The 21326-nt window shown below is 50.2% G+C and overlaps 1 long non-coding RNA gene across 1 annotated transcript in view; it reads left to right on the top strand.

The window, feature by feature from the left end:
• Positions 1–20670, top strand: part of LOC141160356 (uncharacterized) — a 37365-nt gene extending 16695 nt beyond the window's left edge. Inside the window, exons 3-4 of the long non-coding RNA XR_012250216.1 lie at positions 5533–5584; positions 20141–20670. This is a non-coding gene — a long non-coding RNA (uncharacterized lncRNA). The remainder of the gene's footprint in view (positions 1–5532; positions 5585–20140) is intronic.
• The last annotated feature ends 656 nt before the right edge of the window (positions 20671–21326 follow it).

Here is a 21326-nt window from a genome sequence, read left to right on the forward strand (position 1 = left end):
TAGATCAGAGACCAAAAAGGATCAGGACAAGGCATCAGCTTTGATGTTTTTGTCTGCCGGATGAAAGTGAAGAATGAAATCAAAGCGGGCGAAGAACAAGGACCACCGGGCTTGGCGCGGGTTAAGTCTCTGGGCACTCTGGAGGTAAGCTAAGTTCTTGTGGTCCGTGTAAATTATTACCGGGTGAAGAGCCCCTTCGAGCAGATAACGCCACTCCTCCAGAGCCAGCTTGATGGCCAATAATTCTCGGTCTCCTATAGAATAATTGCGCTCAGAAGAGGAAAAGAGTTTGGAGAAGAAGCCGCAGGTTACCTTTCTTCCGGAAAACGACTTTTGGGTGAGTACCGCTCCGGCTCCGGAGGAGGAAGCGTCAACTTCTAGGAAGAATTGTTTGTTGCTGTCCGGACGATGCAGCACAGGGGCGGAGGAGAAAGCTTGTTTCAAAGAAAGGAAGGCCTCCTCAGCTTCGGGCGGCCATTCTCTGGGATTAGCGCCCTTACGGGTGAGCGCAGAGATAGGGGCAGTCCGGGAAGAGAAGTGCGGAATGAAGAGGCGGTAGTAGTTGGCGAAGCCCAGGAACCGCTGAATAGCCTTCAACCCCTCCGGTCGGGGCCACTTCTGGATGGCAGACAGTTTCTCAGGATCCATTCGTAGGCCGGTCTGAGAGATTATGTAGCCCAGAAACGGAAGCGAGATCTGCTCAAAGAGGCACTTCTCATATTTGGCGTAGAGGTGGTTCTGCCTGAGCCTGAACAGAACCTGACGAACGTCCCTCCGGTGAGTGAGAAGATCCGGAGAGAAGACCAAGATATCGTCCAGGTATACCACCACGCAGGAGTAGAGAAGGTCACGGAAGATGTCATTGACCAACTCTTGACAGACGGCGGGAGCGTTACAGAGACCGAAGGGCATTACAAGGTATTCATAGTGGCCGTCCCGGGTGTTGAATGTCGTCTTCCATTCATCCCCCTGACGGATACGGACCAGGTTATACGCCCCACGGAGGTCCAGCTTGGTGAAGATTCTAGCACCCCTCAGATGGTCAAATAATTCGGGAATGAGCAGAAGAGGGTATTTATTTTTCACCGTGATCTGGTTAAGACCTCTATAGTCTATACAGGGACGGAGTGAGCCGTCTTTCTTTTTGACGAAGAAGAAGCCTGCTCCCGCCGGGGAGGTAGATTTCCGGATAAATCCCCGGGCCAGATTCTCCTCAATATATTCAGACATGGACCGGGTCTCAGCAGCGGACAAAGGGTAAATACGCCCACGGGGAGGAGTAGCGCCGGGTATCAGGTCGATTGGGCAATCGTATGGTCTATGAGGGGGTAATGTCTCTGCTTCTCTTTTATTAAAGACTTCCACATAAGACCAATAGGGAACCGGTAGGCCGGGTAGATTGGCTGGGGTAAGAGAAGGACGGGCAGGATGAACGGGAACTAAACAAGTCTTATGGCAGTCCTGTCCCCAGCGAAGGACTTCTCCATCTGCCAATCAAGCACGGGTGCATGTTTCTGGAGCCAAGGTATGCCTAGCAAGAGGGCGTGAGAGAGTCCAGGCAGAACATGGAAGAAGATGCTCTCAGAGTGCAGCATTCCCACCTGCAGAGTTATGGATTCGGTGATGAGTTGAATGGGATGCGGTAAGAGACCCCCATCCACGGAGGCGACAGATAAGGGTACAGCCCGGGGTTTGGTGGGAATGCGGATTGAGAAAAGGGATTGAGAAAAGAGATTTCCGGCAGCTCCAGAGTCAAGTTGAGCTATTTCACAGAAACGGTTCTCCCCGCAGACGATAGAGACCGACAGCATCAGAGATGGAGAGGGTTTACTCTTGTCTAGGACGACCTCTCTGAGCGATCCTAGACACAGGCGTTTCCCGACCTCTCCGGGCAGGAACGGATCCGGTGCTCCTTACTGCCACAGTAGAAGCAGCTCCCCTCGGCACGGCGTAATTCTTGACGGGTTTTGACCATCTTGGTCTGGTCGACCTGCATAGGCTCGGGTGAGTGCGCCTGAGGAGTAACGGAGGAAGTGACGGGTTTCTGAAAGGTAGGGGCAAGGAGTGGAAACCTCCTCTCACGGGTGACCTCTTTGGTGCGCTCCTGGAACCGGATGTCAATCTGGGTGGCGAGTGTTATTAAGTCGTCGAGAGTGGTAGGAATGTCCCGACCGGCGAGTTCATCTTTAATACGGCCGGAGAGACCCTCCCAGAAGACGGACACCAGGGCGTCGTTATTCCAGGCAAGCTCCGAAGCAAGGGTACGGAACCGTATGGCATATTGGCCCACGGTGAGACTTCCTTGACGGAGGCGTAGCAGAGATGAGGCGGATGAGGTCTTCCGTCCTGGTTCGTCGAAGACTTTCCGGAAAGCCGTGAGAAAGGCTGGCAGGTCGAACACCAGAGGGTCTCCTCTCTCCCATAGAGGATTTAGCCAAGCCAGCGCCTCCCCCGTGAGATGGGACATGATGAAGGCTACTTTGGCTCGGTCGTTGGAAAACTGGTGTGCCAAAAGTTCGAAGTGCAGAGTGCACTGGTTAATGAAGCCCCGTGCCTGACCGGGATCTCCGCCAAAACGAGGCGGGACGGAGAGACGGGGACCGGGAAGGGATGCCATGGTATTGATGGGCAGCGGCGGTGCCGGGGTAGTAAGTGTGCGAGTGGAAGCAGCTCCCGATGAGGCAGTCAGTGTGTCCAGGCGAGAGTTAACACTATGCAGGTGACTCTGACGGGAAAGTTCATGACATAGGTCCGAGAGCGAGGGAGCTTGGGTGCCACCGGGTTCCATGGCCCGAGCAAACTGTAACGGGTCTGGGAGGTGGAACCTCTGAGCTACTATACAAAGGCCAGTCCTTGTAAGGAAGCGGGTGGCTCCCAGGGAAGGCGGGTAGGTAGACACGGCAAGTGACAAGGACAGTCTCGGGGTAGAAGGGCAGGGCAGTCACAGCAAGTGACGGGGACAGTCTCTTGACAGGCGGGTGGTCACGGCAAGTGACGGGAACAGTCTCTTGACAGGCGGGTGGTCACTGCAAGTGACAACAGGGTAAGAGTCTCTAGGCAGGCAGGGGGTCACGGCAAGTGACGGCTAAGCCTCCAGGTAGGCTAGCAGGCAGGTAGGAGGTGAGCGCTCCCAGATGAGCGAGTAAGAGTCTCTGGACAGGCAGGTGGTCACAGCAAGTGACGGCTAAGCCTCCAGTTAGGCTAGCAGGCAGGTAGCAGGTGAGCGCTCCCAGGTGAGCGAGTAAGAGTCTCTGGACAGGCAGGTGGTCACAGCAAGTGACGGCTAAGCCTCCAGGTAGGCTAGCAGGCAGGTAGCAGGTGAGCGCTCCCAGGTGAGCGAGTAAGAGTCTCTGGACAGGCAGGTGGTCACAGCAAGTGACGGCTAAGCCTCCAGGTAGGCTAGCAGGCAGGTAGCAGGATAGCGCTCCCAGGTGAGCGGGTGAGAGACTCTGGACAGGCAAGCAGGTATCAGGCAGGTATCTGGCAGGTACTTCCTGGTCCGCGGGCGGACTGATCCATAGACAGACTGGCAGGTGCTGGTAGGCAGACTGTCGGACCACAGGATTGCAAGCAGGTAGACAGAAATCAGGCAGATATCAGACAGGTATCAGGCAGGTATCAGGCAACAGGACCTGAGGGCTGAACCAGAGTTGAAAGGCTTTGCTACAACATTGCTCGGGCACCTCCATTTTGGAGGAGGTGTCTTATATATGGTGAGGTCCTCCGGCCATTGGCCGGAGACTCCTTAGGACGGCGCGCGGCCCCTTTAAGACAGAGGGAGCGCGCGCGCCCTAAGCACAGTGACCGGGAAGCAGCTCGCGCTGCCAGCAGAGCGGGAGGAAGGCGCCGGGCACGGAGCGGAGAGGTGAGGGGAACGGCGTCCCTGCCTAGCAGGAGGCAGGGACGCCGACGCTACAGGCGTACATAGAAATCATGGGGCCCCATAGCAAAAGTTCTAATTGGGGCCCCCCCTCCAAAAAAAACCTTTACAAAGTAATTTTCCTCCAATTGAAGCCCCTAGATTGTCCATATAAAGTATGATGCCAACAAAAGTGCCCCTCAAACACAGTAGGATACCACCACAGTGAATTCCTCCACACGTACAGTATGATGACCCTACTGTACCTCCCCGGAAAAGTATGGTGACCCCAACTGTGATCTCAACAGAGTATAATGGGCCCCACATAGTCCTCCATACAGAATAATGGGCCCCACATTAAAAAACACTGATCTCTCGTCGTTCCTCGATGCTGCACTCTCAGCAAAAAGCGGTCTGAAGCTACTCACTGCTCGGGCGAAAAATAGTGACGTCATCATGCTCGCTGAAATGTCAGACGCAGTGGCAGAATGATGGGGTAGGGAGTGTCAGATCCTTACCAGGATCCAGAATGCTAATACAGTTGTAAGTGCGATGCCGGGCAGGGGGGTGGTGGGGAGGAGGTGTGCCCACATTGTGGGCCAAATATAATCACCGTGCAGGCTGGATTTGGCCCACGGACCAGAGTTTGACACGTATGTGCTATGGCATCGCATTACGACCTACTACTTGACGTGATCGCCACACAGAGTCGAAAATGTTTCCAAATGTGTTTGATTTTGCCTGGGGATCCAAAACCTGTCACTCAGCAAAAGAAGGCGATGTGCTGCTGTTACTCCGCAGCGTAGTGCAGGTGAATGGAGTCGCATTGTGACCCCTAGGGTACTGTGACTATCCAGCTCGGTGCCTGACATTTTGCAACTTGCTTGTCGTGGTCGAGGTACCATAGTGGTCGCAATGCAACTCTAATCAGCTGTGTAGTGTAATACATAGTTTATGGCCATGTGGACTGTGTCACTGCCAAAGTCGCCGTGTAGCCGCAGCTTTTCTTTTATTGGTCACAAGTCACATGCGCCTCACTTGCCCAATGCAAGTCGGTACAATTATGACTTGGATGTGACTTGTCTATAAAAGCTATAAAATAGAAAGTTGCAGACAAGTTGCACAAATGTTTATGGTCGCATGACTTTTATTAGAATTCTAGTCGCTTGACACACGTCCCTGTGTAGCCTCAGCTACGCAAATGTGTCACTTATGAAGACAAGTTAATTAGCAATAGAGAAATGCCCTAAATTTACATTTAGCTGCAGCGGGGATCTAATAATACCAGTAAGTTTGGATCACATCGACAAATGATATCATCTTTGGACGTTAACAGTGCTATAAAATAATGATCATTATAATTCCTCAGTACCTCACAGCCCACATCACATACTGTACATTTCTGCTTCTATTTACTGCTAGGTGCACGAGGTGATATTATTTCACAATTGCCCCTTAGGCCAATTCATTCTCCCATTGGCGCGTTCTGCAGTCTACTACGCACAGCTATGTGCTAAGTGCTATCGTTAAGGTAGAATATTGTTTCCGGTAATGTGGGAAGGTAAAGGGTGGAATAAGTTTAGCTAAATATATCTTCTCTGAAAACATTTTGCAATATTCTGGATTAGTTTGTACAGTTTATTAATCACATAATTTCTGAATATTAATTTTAGGTTTCAGAGAAGTGTCTGTCGTCTTACAGATGTGTACTGTACAAGTAAGGAGGTGAGGTGAAGCTAACTTAGCTCACGATAAAATGATAGCGCTAAATGAAAAACTATAAAAAACAAACAAACAAAGTCTTAGAAAAAGCTGCATATCTGACACATCCATGGTGCAATACTCGGAAAAATCCCATCAAGAGATCGCATTTACACCCAGTGATTGCATATCTGAGAATAAAAATCTTCAGCTTACCCATAGATCAGCGATCGACGTTTAGAAGAATTTATAACATTTAGATGATTGTAAGCAACAATCAAAATTAGTCAAATCACAGTCATTACACAATGATGTAACGGCAGCTTTAAGACTTCTTCAATAAAGTATTATGTCACATAAGGCAACGTGTGTCTTGTGGCTGCAGTGACGACAGTCTTACCTTCCCTGCAGTGCATTTGTTCTGGAACCGGATGAACAACTTTCAGCTTATCACTCATTGTACTGACAATCAATGACAACACCGCTCGTTACTATGGTTCACTGTGAGCTCTCACTGTATATTATGCAACACACCTGTCTATTTTCACAATGGTGGTGGATACAGCGGTGGACACTGACAGTGAAGCCCCCTGGTGCTACAATTGTATGTGGACCCTCTTATAAAAGACACTTGTTACAAAACACACATTGTACACAGATATAGGATGTATGCATCAGACAACAGACATGTTGTACACAGATATAGGACACAGACAACAGACAGTACATGCAAAAAAAACCTCATTCTTTAAGATGGAATTTTTCAGTCTGAAAAATCCACATTAAACAACTCTTGGCTATTCCATTATTGTAAATTATGAAAATTACTTGGCACTCACCAAATATGAAAAAAACATTCTTCTTTATCAAGTCATTGGCTTAAAGCACCAGTCCAGCGGGTTTTTCTATTGCAATGCTGCAGCGGTGCTAGTAATGTAAGATCCCTACCCCTAATCTTATACTTATCACCTGCCATCTTCATCTTTTATTGGCACCGCTCCTGTCGGTCTCCAGCAGATTGTGACCTGCCGGATCGCTACAGTGTTTGCTGGGCCATCCAGAAGTCACTAATCAATGTAAGTCTGTGAAAGCCAGAAGGAGGCTCTCATTGACTTATAGCGCAGTCAGACTGCCATATAAATCATACAGAGATCAGAACGCAGTGCATGGATTGGCCAGTGATTCTCCCCATATGAGCGTGACAGCTTCAATAGAAATACATGAAGCTATCAGACTCAGGTATGAAGAGCCAACGGTCAGTCTGAGTATTGCGTTTCGATCTTCGTCCGATTTATATGATTGTCTGCCTGCACCCTAACACTGAGAGCTTGTGACCGTTGCCTCTGATTTCAGCTGGTCCGGAGCGGTGTCAGGAAGAGCTGAAGACGGCGGCTGGTAAGTAAAAGACTAAGGTCATGGTATGTAGATTAGTTGCACTACTCCAGCCGCGAAATAAAAAAAAAAATGATGGCGTGATGCTTAAAAACAATGGTACAGAGAGTGTGTCACAAGGCAGCAGGCATTTTGCACATAAACAAGTCTTCTCTATACGTGAAATGGCCGTTGCCTTGTCACCCGCTCTTTGTAAAATTGTTTTTAGGCCAATCATTTAATAAAGAAAAAGGATTTCACTTGGTAAGACATATTTTTTATTGCTTCTTGAAACTTCTCAGATGTCTATTATCGTTACTAAGCACATCTACTTATATATGTTCATTTGCACCGCATATATGTTTAGTTTTGCATGTTCTGCAGCACGACGGGCCGATGTACCCTATAGTGCCACTGTGTGTGGTATTGTGCTTGGACAAAGGAATGGCTTATATGGGGCAATCGCAGGGGAGCTCGTCCAGGCCCCTTGCGCATTAATGACTAAGTTTCCTTTGCTTTCTGTCAGTGGTTATAATGTTATAGCTGATCCTTGTATGTGATACTATGTACCTAGAAATTCCAAGAAGCTGATAATATTTTTACCATTGATCCGATTGAAGTAGTTCTGGTGTTTATACTATAGGACACAAGGCATGGGAGTAGGTTTCCTATTGAGTTTTGGCAGTGATTTTGGAGATTCAACAATCTCCCGGACCCTAATGTATGGTATTTTGCAGTACTTCAGATTTACAGTCTCCTAAAAGTGATCTGTAGCTGCTTAAAACATCAGTCTCAAACATTGTTTCTCCCAAGTTAGAGAATCCAAAGTTTCAATCTATCACCAAGATAATCAGGTAGGACAATGAGAAGGACCTATTCTTAAACCTGCCTCATTGTAGAACACATTTGCATGCTCTTGGCAGTTTCTAAACTTGAAATTTTACAATGAATCAACAAACAAAGGGATTAAACATCTAAGAAGAGAATGTGAATCCATGCAAATATCACTTCTGTCTCTGCTCTATTTAAACACACCATTGTCAGGATTAGTGGGGGCAGAGCAATGATATCTGATGTCTGGTTTCATGTGTATAACCTTTTATCTCAAGAAAAGCTTAGCACAAGCATGGACTGACTGAATATACGAGAGGGAGCAGCTATATACACTATGATGTTAAATGTTTAAGCCCACCCCAACCTCACCCCTCACGGGAATACCCCACCTCTCCTGCTAATGCCCCTGGTCAGCCTGGAAAGACCACTTTTGGGTGGGGTTTAAATAAATACTATTCCCCTTTGACACAGTTGTTTAAGAAAATCCAGGATAGTTGAAAACTATGTTTATCGTTCCTCATCCAGATGACATCTGATGCTGACCAAGCTTAGGCTGAGTGTCTCGGCTCTCTCTTAAGTCTGGCTTCAGCTAATGTTTGTTCAGGGTTGTCAAACATCCAGAAATTCCAAGACAGTCTGGAAAAATAGGGCACTTTTCTACCCCTGTGAGTGGCATGACAGTTGGAAGAATACGAAATTAAGTCCATCCTTTCAAAAGTCAAGAGGTGGACGTCCATGCAAAATATTGGAGTCAACAAGTCGGCTCATCACAAGGTCTATCAGTTCGAAAAACATGGCAGTGTAGGTGGCTCATATGCTTTGTAATAGTGAGATCACAGATGTCCATGCAAGCACTGTGCGACACACTTTACACAACTCTGGAATGGTGGCTCGAAAAAAGGTGATATCGAAAAATATCGTCATAAAGCTCGAATTTGCAAAAAAGTATGAAAAGTGGATAGTAGAAGATTGGAAACGGGTGATTTGGAGTGATGAGACGAAAGTCAATAGACTGTGCTCTGATGGGTTCAAATGGGTTTGGAAGAAACAAGGGAAAAAGGGAGTAATGGATAGAGAAATTGAAGGAACTGTCAAGCTCAGTGGAGGAAGCCTGATGAAACAACCCTGATGATATGGCGTTGTTTCACAGCCAAAGGCATTGGATACTTGAACAGGATTGATGGTGGTCTCAATGCTGAGCTATATGTGAGTATCCTACAAGACGAGTAACTTCGTACCCTCAAGTACAATGGGTATGAAAAGGACGACATAGTGTTCCAGCAGGACAACAACCCGAAGAATACATTGAGATTGAATCATAGAATGTTACAGTTGGTGAAGAAATGGTTCAATGACAATGTAGTAGAGGTGCTAGATTGGTCCCCACAGTAGCCAGACCTCAACCCAATCAAACACTTGTGGATAAAGTTGAAGAAAAAACTGTATACCTAGTCAAGTGAGTCGACTTGTATGCAATAACTTTGGGAACGTGTAAAAGAGACCTAGAATCAAATTATGGTTGAGATATGTTTGAATCTGATTGAGAACATGTCCAAAAGGATTCAGGCAGTGTTGAAATTGATAGATTTACAACATACGGCCAAAATAATAAAAATACAAATTTGGATTTTTAGGAGCAAAACTGTAACAATGCAGTGACATGACAAGAATCTGCATAACTAATCATATGCTAAATAGTTGCAAGTCAAATTTATGTATGAGATAGCCAAAATGATTGTCTATAAAATGATGGTGGTCTCACGTTTGAAACAGTAGTGAATGGTGAGATATGGCTCCTAAAAGTCAAAAGTACAAAACATTGTTACCCTTTTGCTCCTCCCTGTATATGACTTGTACATACATAGGAAGAGACCTGTCAGTCATAGAGAGCGGTGGGGGAGGGGGTGAAAGAAGGCATACGAGGATGAGGTACATAAATAGAACTGATATCTAAGAATAATTTGAATCTGATAAATCTATGCGTACCACTTCTTTGTGTGATTACTTTCAGTATATCCGTCTGTGCAATCACAGTTAAGTACATTTTACTCCGAAAATCTGCAATATTTTAGAGTAAACATTCATTTAAAATCTGGCCGGGGACTATGTGTCTTGGCTGACTAATCCGTAGGAGGTCCGGAGACTCCCGACAATCTTCTTCCTCCTCACTCTCAATGACTGATGGGTCTCTTCCTATATGTGTACAATTGGAAGAGACCTGTCACGCAAAGGGATTGGGTCGAGCAGAAGCTTCAAGGAACCTGTCTTAGATTAGTCAGCCAAAAGAGAAATATGCCCTGATTCATTAACACTAGTGTTTCATACACCACAGCTTTCATATACATAAAGTGATACCACCACGGCGTCCCTGTACACAGTATAATGCACCCACAGCTCCCTGTGCACAGCATGATATCCCTACAGCTGCCGTACGCACAGTATAATGCCACCACAGCTCACCTATACACATTATGATGGGCTCACAGTTACAAAGTATGATGGCCCCCAAATCCACTCACACAGTGTAATGTCCCCATAGCTCTAATATAAATATTACGATGTCCCCAAAGCCCCCTATACACAGTATGATAGCCCTCAAAGCCCTTCTATACACAATATAATTCCTGCAAATACCATCTTTAAACAGTATAAAGACCCCCACACTGTTTGATGGCCAACACAGTAGTCCTCACACAGTATAATGTACCCATAGTCGCCTTATACACAGTATTATGCCCCCACACTGTATGATGCCCCCACATCTTCCTGTACACAATATTATGCCCCGTCCATTGCATGATAGCCACGCACAGTCCTCACAGAGAATAATGTCCCCAAAGCCCTCTATACATAGTATACTGTCCTCTATACATATTATTGTGTCCTTTTAATCCTCTACACACAGTATAATGTTTTTATACACAGTATGATGCCCCATAGCTCCCTTATACACATTATAATGTCCTTCACACTGTATGATGGCCCATACAGTAATACTCACACAGTATAATGCCCCCCACACTGTATGATGCCCTCTAAGCCCACCTACACACAGTATAATGCTACCATAGTTCCCCTGTACACGGTATAATGCCCCCCACACTGTATCATGGCCCCACAGTCCCCTTGCAAGTACTATTAAAATAAAAAATAGACATCATATACTCACCTAACCCTGGATCCAGGCGAATCAACAGGCAGACCACAGCAAGGCTTGGTGGACCAACACAGTGATGTCATGGTGCCGAAACATGCATGGAACGTCAAAGTACCAGTGCGATGATGTAACCATATCGTTCCCCTTTCTCCTGGGAATTGTCCAATGTGTCACCCTCAAACTCTGTAGGTCGTTGGCCTAAAGCGGTTTGCAGCCTATAGAACAGAGAACGGTAGTATAGGGAAACCATATCTCCCTGCTTTATTGTGGAGTTTAACTGTATCTGTGTGCTGTATGCACTGATACAGTTAAGATTGGCGTTCACTACGGGTAGACTCGTCTGAATGAGGGGCCAGGGCAACCACCAGCTCTGCCCTCTCAGTAGCTACGCTAGGGTGGGGATAACCCATTTCTATCAAAAATAGTAGACTCACCGTATCTGATGGAGCCTGAAACATGCTGTCCTATAACACTCATATTAAAAGTTCGGTTTCTGCAAGAAGTGAAGTTGGCGACTATATTTAAGAAGCAACGCCGATCAGAGATCCAATTCTCCTATCCCTCACTACATACGAGAGTTATACTTTACCACACAAAAAGGTGAGAAGGTGAGAGTGTCAGTCACCACAAGTTATATCTACTACTCTTCTTGGGATGACTTTAGCTTTTACAAGTGACAATCTAGCTGCTCTGTCTTCTGTGCAGCCCTAGCTATTGAGTACAGCTCAGAGAATGACTTCCAGATGGTCTTGATAGATCGTTGTCTTACACACCATCTCTTGTACTGCAATAACGTGGTGACAATGTGTAGTAGATCACACACATGTGGTTGTCATGCTGTAATATTATTGCTCAGTAACAGCTGTCTCACCTGGATACTATTTTATGCCTACTGTCTCACTTGGGAGAAATTATATCCCTTAAAATCCTGCTGCTGCCGGTGACTCTGTAATTATCAGGTAAAAATATAACCTGTCACATGGACCTGGCTAATTAGTCCCTTTGCTTCTCCTTTGTCCAAATCTGACTCTGACAGATACGTGGCGGTCCCATTAATGAGCTCCTCCGAGGTCACTGGCCACCAGTTACCACTGTTTGTTGTTGCTCTAGAGCAAACACGTCTTCTCATTTACTGAGCGCTAACACAGTTTGGACTCTTCTTAAAAACTTAAATAAATAGATTCTTTTAGAAAGAATAATTTAAAATTGCTGAACCTCCTCCAACTGTTTATAGGGTGGATAAAATACATAATATTGTGAGCACTGTACAAAATGCGGCCATTCATGAGAAATGTGCTGTCTATGCTGAAAACTAATTGTAAGTGAATGTGTAATTAGAGGACAATGTAGTCTCGTACTAATGTCATATAATAAAGTGCTTTCAAATGACGGCTGAAGGTACATGAAGAAATGAACTGTGAGGACGCTTTTGCCATTTTTAATCACGTTTTTTGAAGGAAACACAAGAAGTGAATAGTAAAAAAATATATAGGAAACCTCTCTTTTTTATTCCACCCATAGTTTTGGCTTCAAAAAACTGCATCAAAAAGTGCATTTGAAAACATGATGAACACCCTTCTCAATTCTCATGCATGTGGCAATTTTCTCACTTAATGCCACACTGTCCGCCTTCATTAGTTATAACTACTTCACTGTCTTCCCTAATTAATGGACACAGTGTCCCTATCTTAAGTTCCCCCCTCATACTGCCTCCTTTCTATACTGGGCCCCCTCTTCACACTGTCTTCTGACACTGTGTACCCCATATACTGCTCAGTCTCTATACTGTACACCCTCTACACACTCTCATTCCTCTGTAAATTGTCCCTTTCTTGCTGTGCCCTCACACCATCCCCCCACACTGCCCCCTTTTTGTACTGCCTCCCCACACTACCCAATCTTTATATTGTGCACCCTCAAACTTTTTCTCTCATATTGTCCTCTCATACTTCCCCCCTTACTGTCCCCTCACACTTTTCCCCTATACTGTCCCCTCACGGTTTCCCCCCATATTATCTTATCACATGCCCTTAGAATACTGTTCCATCACACTTCCCCCATACTGTCCTCTTGCATTTTACGTGCCATACTGTCTTCTCACGCTTTCCCCCATACTGTCACCTCACACTTTCAGCCCCCATACTATTGCCTTGAAATTTTCCCTACATACTGTCCCCTCACACTTTCCCTCCCATACTGTTCCCTCCCACTCTTCACTTGATAATACACTGTTCTCTCACATCTCCCCTCCATATTGTTCCCTCACACTTTTCCTCACCATACTGTCCCCCCACCCTCCACCCCCATACTTTCCATTCACACTTTTTCACCCCATACTTTCCATTCACACTTTATCGCGCATGCTGCCCCCTCACAGTTTTCCCCCATATTGTCTCCTCACACTCCTCCCCTGTAGTCCCCTAATACATTTGCCCAAGTTACTGTTCCCTAACACTGCCCCCCAAACTGTAACAGCCCCCCCGCCAATAAAATGTCTCTATCTTTTTGACTCCATTGGAGCACTTATCACCATTCTCCTCCTGGTGCAGGTGACATGATTATGCTGCGGTTGTTGCATTCACCATGGAAGTGCCGGTGGTCAGAGCTTCAATTGTACTTGAGCCTATAAAACGTGGGTAAATTGAATCTGGTGGGCAGGCTATCAATTTAAAAACCAGCCTGGAAAACGGCTGCATCTCACTTCCGGGTGGGTAAAATGCCGGCCCTTGGAGACACCTTGGACTGACGTATTAGAAAGCTTAATAGTGCCCCTTCTACTGGCTATACACATGGCAAATGCCCTGCCTGCCCCCTAGTTACGCCTCTGGATATATTGTTTCCTGGAAGCAATGCTTGTAGGAGATAATTTCTCAGAACATACAGTGTCAAATGGAATATGATATGATTTTTCTTGAAAGATTCATACGGAGGTATATAATAACCCTACAGTGGCTCCATCGAAATGGAGCTTAGTGCATGTGTATAAGCCCTATAGTACACATTAGTATGATTCGGCATGAGTTGGGACACTATTATAATATATATATCTATAATATAACCGGGGATGTGTGTCTCTGTCTGAAGCCTCGATAGACTGTGCATGCGCTACACGCAGTCTGGCTCAAGTCAGAATCACGCATCCAGCCGTTACAGGTAAGAGGAGTGTGTATGGCACCGGAGATCGCGGTATGCGTAGACACTGAACACATACCGCGATCTCCGGCGCCATACTTACATACTTACCTGTCTGGGAGGAGCGTTGCAGCGGCGCCTCTCTTCGCCGGAGATCGGGGCAGGAGTGAGGCGTCGAATAGTGCTATCCGGCGCCATTTTACTGAAGACACATTTACAGTGTGTCTTCAGCAAAATGGCACCGTACAGCACGGTGCTCCGGCGCTGCACTCCTCCGCCGGCCTCAGGCAGAACAGGACGCAGCAGCGCTGGAGCACAGAGAAGAAAGGTGAGTATAACGGTTTATTTTTTTTGTATGTGTGTACAGTGTGAAAGTAATGAGGGGGCCACACATACCAGGATTGGGGGGTGAGGGGGCCACACATACCAGGATTGGAGGGTGAGGGGGCCACACATACCAGGATTGTGGGGTGAGGGGACCATGCATATACCAGGATTGTGGGGTGAGGGGATCATGCATACCAGGATTGGGGGGTGAGGGGTACCACACATACCGGAGGGGGTGAGAGACCATGCATACCAGGATTGGGGGGTAAGAGGTACCACACATACCAGGATTGGGGTGTGAGGGGACCATGCATATCAGGATTGTGGGGTGAGGGGACCATGCATGCCAGGATTGGGAGGTGAGGGGACCATGCATACCAGAATTGGGGGGGTGAGGGGTACCACGCATACCAGGATTGGGGGGTGAGGGGTACCACACATACCAGGATTGGAAGGTGAGGAGACCATGCATACCAGGATTGAGGGGTGAGGGGTACCACGCATACCAGGATTGGGGGGTGAGGGTACCACACATACCAGGATTGGGAGGTGAGGGGACCATGCATACCAGGATTGGGGGGTGAGGGGTACCACATATACCAAGATTGGTGGGTGAGGGGACCATGCATACCAGGATTGCGGGGTGAGGGGACCATGCATACCAGGATTGGGGATGAGGGGTGCCATGCAAACCAGGATTGGGGATGAGGGAGCCATGCATACCAGGATTGGGGATGAAGGAGCCACGCATACCGGGATTGGGGATGAGGGGTGCCATGCATACCAGGATTGGGGATGAGGGTTGCCATGCACACCAGGATTGGGGATGAGGGGTGCCACGCATACCAGGATTGGGGATGAAGGGGCCATGCATACCAGGATTGGGGGTGAGGGGTGCCATGCATACCAGGATTGGGGGTAAGGGGTGCCATGCATACCAGGATGGGGATGAGGGGTGCCATGCATACCAGGATAGGATGGTGGGGACAGGATGGGGGCATCACAAATACCAGGAGGGGGGCAGCACATACCAGCATGGGAGACCATATACCAATAAAAATGTTCGCCACCCGGGCGTAGAACGGGTTCAATAGCTAGTATATATATATAAATATAAAATACGGCATTATGTTTATCCCTGTTGAGCAATCTTAAATGGACACAGAAAGTGACATATGGAATTTGGGGGTTTTTAGACTATTTTTGGTGAATGGCTTTCTACACAAAACTTCTAAATAGGTCTGTGATTGAGAAAAAAAACATGATTAAGTAATTACTACTGTCTATTTATCTCCTTGAATTGCCACTATTGAGACAAACAAGCATAATTGTAACTGACAAGACTTGTACAATTACATGCGCAGCAATATCTACTTAAAGAATTACTTTTTATGATTTTACTAGATGGTGGCCCGATTCTAACGCATTGGGTATTCTAGAATATCTATGCGGCTGACCGTGCGCGACTAATCAGCGAAGCAGTATTTAAATGGGTTGTGCACTACTTTAAATTAACCCCCCAATGTATCCTCCCGGGGCCCCTAATGAATTTTGGAGGACCGGGGAGCGAGGCCGCTGGTCGGGGTACTTCTGCTGCGAGCAGCCGGTAGATGACCGGCTAGCACAGGGTGAGCGGGTGAGCGTGTGAGGGAGATGACAGGCTAGCACAGGGTGAGCGGGTGAGCGTGTGAGGGTGAGCGTGTGAGGGTGAGCATGTGAGGGTGAGCGTGATCGTGTGAGGGTGTGCGTGTGAGGGTGAGCGCGTGAGGGTGAGCGTGTGAGGGTGAAGGTGAGCGTGTGAAGGTGAGCGTGTGAGGGTGAGCGTGTGAGGGTGTGAGCGTGTGAGGGTGAGCGTGTGAGTGTGAGAGGGTGAGCATGAGAGGGTGAGCGCGTGAGGGTGAGCGTGTGAGGAAGAGGGTGAGCGTGTGAGGTTGAGCGTGTGAGGGTGAGCGGGTGAGCGTGTGAGGGTGAGCGTGTGAGGGTGTGAGGGTGAGCGTGTGAGGATGAGCATGTGAGGGTGTGCGTAGGAGCGTGTGAGGGTAAGCGTGGGAGCATGTGAGGGTGAGCGACTGAGGGTGAGCGTCTGAGAGTGAGTGTCTGAGGGTGAGTGTCTGAGGGTGAGCATGTGAGCGTCTGAGGGTGAGGGTGTGCGTGTGAGTGTGAGCGTGTGAGGGTGAGCGTGTGAGGGTGAGTGTGTGCATGTGAGGGTGAGCGTGTGAGGGTGAGCATATGAGGGTGAGCGTGTGAGGGTGAGCGTGTGAGGGTGAGCTTGTGAGGGTGAGCGTGGGAGCGTGTGAGTTTGAGCGTCTGAGGGTGAGCGAGGGAGCATGTGAGGGTGGGAGCATCTGAGGGTGAGCGTCTGAGGGTGAGCGTCTGAGGGTGTGAGGGTGAGCGTGTGAGGGTGAGCGTCTGAGGGTGAGCGTGTGAGCGTCTGAGGGTGAGCGTGTGAGCGTCTGAGGGTGAGCGTGTGAGTGTCTGAGGGTGAGCGTCTGAGGGTGAGGGTGTGTGTGTGAGGGTGTGAGCATGTGAGCGTCAGCATGTGAGGGTGAGCGTGTGAGAATGAGCGGGTGAGGGTGAGCGGGTGAGCGGGTAAGGGTGAGCGGGTGAGGGTGAGCGAGTGAGCGTGTGAGGGTGAGCGTGTGAGGGTGAGCGGGTGAGTGTGTGAGGGTGAGCGTGTGAGGGTGAGCGTGTGAGGATGAGCGTGTGAGGGTGTGCTTAGGAGCGTGTGAGGGTAAGCGTGGGAGCATGTGAGGGTGAGCGTCTGAGGGTGAGCGTCTGAGAGTGAGTGTCTGAGGGTGAGCGTCTGAGGGTGAGCATGTGAGCGTCTGAGGGTGAGGGTGTGCGTGTGAGGGTGAGCGTGTGAGGGTGAGCGTGTGAGGGTGAGCGTGTGCAGGTGTGCATGTGAGGGTGAGCGTGTGAGGGTGAGCATGTGAGGGTGAGCGTGTGAGGGTGAGCGTGTGAGGGTGAGCTTGTGAGGGTGAGCGTGGGAGCGTGTGAGGTTGAGCGTCTGAGGGTGAGCGAGGGAGCATGTGAGGGTGGGAGCATCTGAGGGTGAGCGTCTGAGGGTGAGCGTCTGAGGGTGTGAGGGTGAGCGTGTGAGGGTGAGCGTCTGAGGGTGAGCGTCTGAGGGTGAGCGTGTGAGCGTCTGAGGGTGAGCGTCTGAGTGTCTGAGGGTGAGCGTCTGAGGGTGAGGGTGTGTGTGTGAGGGTGTGAGCATGTGAGGGTCAGCATGTGAGGGTGAGCGTGTGAGAATGAGCGGGTGAGGGTGAGCGGGTAAGGGTGAGCGGGTGAGGGTGAGCGAGTGAGCGTGTGAGGGTGAGCGTGTGAGGGTGAGCGGGTGAGGGTGTGCGTGTGACGGTGAGCGTGTGGAGGTGTGCGTGTGAGGGTGACGGTGTGAGGGTGAGAGTGTGTGGGTGTGAGGGTGAGCGTGTGAGGGTGTGCATGTGAGGGTGTGCGTGTGAGGGTGTGCGTGTGAGGGTGAACGTGGGAGCGTGTGAGGGTGAGCGTGGGAGCGTGTGAGGGTGAGCGTGTGAGGGTGAGCATGTGAAGGTGAGCGTCTGAGGGTGAGCGTCTGAGGGTGAGCGTGAGCGTGTGAGGGTGAGCGTGTGAGGATGAGGGTGAGCGTCTGAGGGTGAGCGTCTGAGGGTCAACGTGTGAGTGTGTGGGGGTGAGCGTGTGGGGGTGAGCATGTGAGGGTGAGCGTGTGAGGGTGAGCGCGTGAGGGTGAGCGCGTGAGGGTGAGAGGGTGAGTGTGAGAGGGTGAGCGTGTGAGGATGAGCGTGTGAGGGTGTGCGTAGGAGCGTGTGAGGGGGAGCGTGGGAGCATGTGAGGGTGAGCGTCTGAGGGTGAGCGTCTGAGGCTGAGCGTGGGAGGGTGAGCGTGTGAGCATCTGAGGGTGAGGGTGTGCATTTGAGGGTGAGCGTGTGAGGGTGTGAGGGTGAGCGTGTGAGGGTGAGCATCTGAGGGTGAGCGTGTGAGGGTGAGTGTGTGAGCATCTGAGGGTGAGCGTCTGAGGGTGATGGTGTTCTTGTGAGGGTGAGCGTGTGAGGGTGAGCGTGTGAGGGTGTGAGCGTGTGAGGGTGAGCGCGTGAGGGTGAGAGGGTGAGTGTAAGAGGGTGAGCGTGTGAGGGTGAGCGTGTGAGGGTGTGCGTGTGACGGTGAGCATGTGAAGGTGTGCGTGTGAGGGTGACGGTGTGACGGTGTGAGGGTGAGCGTGTGTGGGTGTGAGGGTGAGCGTGTGAGGTTGAGCGTGTGAGGGTGTGCGTGTGAGGGTGTGCGTGTGAGGGTGTGCGCGTGAGGGTGTGCGTGTGAGGGTGAGGGTGAGCGTGGGAGCATGTGCGTGTGAGGGTGAGCGTGTAAGGGGAAGCATGTAAAGGTGAGTGTCTGAGGGTGAGCGTCTGAGGGTGAGCGTGAGCGTGTGAGGGTGAGCGTGTGAGGATGAGGGTGAGCGTCTGAGGGTGAGCATCTGAGGGTGAACATGTGAGTGTGTGGGGGTGAGTGTGTGGGGGTGAGCGTGTGAGGGTGAGCGTGTGAGGGTGAGCGCGTGAGGGTGAGCGCGTGAGGGTGAGCACGTGAGGGTGAGTGTGAGAGGGTGAGCGTGTGAGGATGAGCGTGTGAGGATGTGCGTAGGAGCGTGTGAGGGTGAGCGTGGGAGCATGTGAGGGTGAGCCTCTGAGGGTGAGCGTCTGAGGGTGAAGGTGTGAGGGTGAGCGTGTGAGCATCTGAGGGTGAGGGTGTGCGTGTGAGCGTGTGAGGGTGAGCGTGTGAGCGCGTGAGGGTGAGCGTGTGAGGGTGAGCGTGTGAGGGTGAGCGTGTGGAGGTGTGCGTGTGAGCGTGTGAGGGTGACGGTGTGAGGGTGAGCATGTGCGGGTGTGAGGGTGAGCGTGTGAGGTTGAGGGTGTGCATGTGAGGGTGTGCGTGTGAGGGTGTGCGTATGAGGGTGAGTGTGAGCGTGTGCGGGTGTGAGGTGAGCGTGGGAGCGTGTGAGGGTGAGCGTGTGCGGGTGTGCGTGTGAGGGTGAGCGTGGGAGCGTGGGAGGGTGAGCGTGGGAGCGTGTGAGGGTGAGCGTGTGAGGGTGAGCGTGTGAAGGTGAGCGTCTGAGGGTGAGCGTCTGAGGGTGAGCATCTGAAGGTGAGCGTGAGCATGTGAGGGTGAGCATGTGAGGATGAGGGTGAGCGTCTGAGGTTGAGCATCTGAGGGTGAACGTGTGAGTGTGTTGGAGTGAGTGTGTAGGGGGGAGTGTGTGAGAGTGAGCGTGTGAGGGTGAGCGCGTGAGGATGAGCGCGTGAGGGTGAGCGTGTGAGGGTGACGGTGTGAGCGTGAGTGGGTGAGAGTGTGAGCGTCTGTGGGTGCGCGTGTGAGCGGGTGAGGGTGAGCGTGTGAGGGCGAGAGTGTAAATTTGGCGCCAATATCGCTGATAGGTCGCGGCCGGCGGCATCGCCGCTGACCTCCGTGCAGCTACCGTCGGGAGATCAGCGGCAAGGGCCGCTGATCTCCCGACTGCAAGTGTGAAGGGAGGACCGAGGAGTGGCGCCGCCTAGGCCGCCGGTCGGGGTACTTCGGCTGTATCGCCGCTGACCTCCGTGCGGCAGATGAGCCGCTAACGGCCGCCATCTTGTTCTGAAATCCCACGTCGCTCTTCATCAGAATCAATTCACATGCATGCTCAATGTTGTCATAATGTGTGAACGTGGTGAGGCATCCGGCTCCTTCTTAATTGCTGACACTTGTACTTGAACTTCTCTATCCACATCTTTAAGGGGGAAGACCGGGGTGTAAGTACTTTCAGAACAAGGGATCCGGAACTGCTGGGGCCGTGCCTCTGGTTGCAGGGGGAAGACAGACTGCGAGCTCAAGGGTCAGGTGACCGGGAAGCTGGGGACATGTCCAGAGCCAGAGCTCAGGTGACCGGGGAGCTGGGGGCGTGTCTAGGAAGAGGGAGAAAAAGTAGTTATGCACGGGAAAGCAGGGAGTTCACAGTTGGAGTCATGCCCGACTAGAGGGAGAAGAGACGCAGGGTCTGTGGAGCCGAACAAGTGAGGTACAGTGTTATGGACTAGGGGCTCAGCAGGTCAAACCGGAGACCGCCCGCTGCCGCCAGAAGATGGAGCATTGGAGCCGAGCAAGTGAGGTGCAGTGTTATGGACTAGGGGCTCAGTGGGTCAAACCGGTGACCGCCCACTGCCGCCAGAAGACGGAGAATTGTTTAGGCGGGGAAGCCAGAAGAAAACAACACCGGCATCAGCCGGCAACGGCCTTGTGGGGAACAAGAGTCAGCTAAGTGTAAAACTGCAGATTACAACCGTCTCGGCTCTGCTACATCTAGCCAAACTGTGGATTGTCGGTTATAGCCTTTTACCTGCTACTCCCCTTGTTGTCCCAATTTTTACCCTGTTACTCCCTGCGTGGAGATTGACCCTGTTACAATAAATTCCTCCCCTGTTTATTAACCCTGTACTGGCTGCTCTGTGTTTCTGTGTCACTGCATCTAAGTTACCTGTGTCACACAACTTCAAGACAAAACACAACCCAATGCACTAATAAGTGTGCCATCTTACTGAGCAGCGCAACTCTGAGGTTTTACAAAGTAGTAATTCAGTCATGTGCTTAAGCCATAATGGCCATACTAGAAGCCAGTGGCAGGGGGGGAGGGGGCTGTGAACCGGGAGGGCCCCGAAGCAGCGGGGGAACGAGGAGGATAGGTGAGTATTGGGGGGGAGGGTTGTGGCGGTGGAGGAGCGGGGCACACGCAGTAGCCGCTGTTGTAGCTACCACGTGTGCCCGTTGCTATAGTGACATGAATATTCTCTCTTCTCCACTCCCATGGGCGTGGAGAAGAGGGAATATTCATTCATTTTAGTAGCGGGCACGGAGGAGCACTGAGCCACGGCTCCTGCTGACAGTGCCGGCTACTAAAAAGAATGCATATTCACTCTTCTCCACACC

Source organism: Phyllobates terribilis, unplaced genomic scaffold, assembly GCF_046119375.1.
Source record: "Phyllobates terribilis strain yellow unplaced genomic scaffold, ASM4611937v1 Scaffold_1__5_contigs__length_1240528914, whole genome shotgun sequence".
In the NCBI taxonomy this organism is placed as follows: Eukaryota; Metazoa; Chordata; class Amphibia; order Anura; family Dendrobatidae; genus Phyllobates; species Phyllobates terribilis.